Below are 1,347 nucleotides of genomic sequence, written 5' to 3'. Positions count from 1 at the left end.
GTGCCCCTGAGTTCAATCCCCAGGACCCCCCCCCCAAAAAAAAAGAGAACTGAGGTGGTCAGACTTTGTCTGTCTTGAAGGAGGCTAGCATGTGGCCACATGCTTCTTGTAGTGCCCTGCTAGTGTCCTTATGGACATCTGGCTGGAGCTGATTGACCTTGCAGTTCTGGAGACTCTTCCAGAAATAAAAATTGGTGTGCCTAGAAGCAGATTTTAAAGGCAGTTTCTCTTCAAAATATCTTTCATCATATACTTGATAATCATCCAATGACACCATGGCAGCATTAAAATGGGTGATATCAAGAGAACTATCTTGAAGCCTTTATTTCCAGTCCGAAACAGAGCTTTATCTTGTGTTTGTCATAAATGTACATATTCTTCTCTTCCAGATGATTATATTTGCAAAGTAGAGCTTGCTTTGATCACTCATGGCAGGATGATCACATGCTACCACCCTTCCGTGGATATTCCATGTGGACACGCAAAACCTATCACTCAACCAGATCCTGTGCACAATAATGAAGAAACACATGATCAAGTGCTGAAAACCAAAATAGAATGAAAGGATGAGCACCTTAAGCAAGGACCCATGATAAAAACTTAGCAAAAACTACTTAACTACTAAGTGTCATTATTATCCTCATGGACAATATCACAGATGTAAGAAACCGAATCTTCCAAAATATGAATGATATTGAGATTCTTGGGAGAATCAAAGAGAAATGTTATCCTGTGTCTTATTTGCCACTTGAGAAAATGCAATCTGGTATATTCACTGTTATGTGATAAAATAATAATAAAATGTCTTTTCATATATTAGAATATGTATTTCTTTATCATTTCTGGATTTTGACATTCTTTGATTCAAAGTAACCTATCTCATCTTTTCTTTTTGGGTATATTAAAGTCTACCATTTATTTTTACGTGTCTGAGTATTTTTATGTCACCTAAACATTATTATTAATATAAAGATGATTAATAAAATGTGCATGTTTCTTAAGAAAAAAAGAAAAGAGCTGAGATGTTTTTCCAACTGAATTCATGAGTCAGTCTCAACCATATTTTAATTTGCAATATGTGAGCCAGAACAGATATAAGTTCTTGGCAAAAGAAAGAAATGAATAGACATTTTGGTGATGGTTTTTCAATGCAGAGAAAAAAATGTTCATGTGAGATTTGATCTGTAAGTCATGCGTTTGCAAATACCACTGGTACTAGGCTTGTATGGTTTGCGTTGTGTAATTATGATAAAAAAAAAATAAAACAAAGGAATTCCATGAATGGCCTATATTTCACTGTTTGGGCACAAAATCAACTGAGGTCGGGTAATAACAAGCAGCCCTACT

General features: G+C 35.5%; 1 pseudogene; it reads left to right on the top strand.

The window, feature by feature from the left end:
- Positions 1-275: 275 nt before the first annotated feature.
- Positions 276-692, top strand: LOC107136976 (annotated as a pseudogene).
- Positions 693-1,347: the final 655 nt, after the last annotated feature.

This window comes from Marmota marmota, unplaced genomic scaffold (genome assembly GCF_001458135.2).
Source record: "Marmota marmota marmota unplaced genomic scaffold, marMar, whole genome shotgun sequence".
In the NCBI taxonomy this organism is placed as follows: domain Eukaryota; kingdom Metazoa; phylum Chordata; class Mammalia; order Rodentia; family Sciuridae; genus Marmota; species Marmota marmota.
The sequence above is the reverse complement of the archived record's forward strand: the minus strand, read 5'-3'. Positions and strand labels throughout refer to the sequence as shown.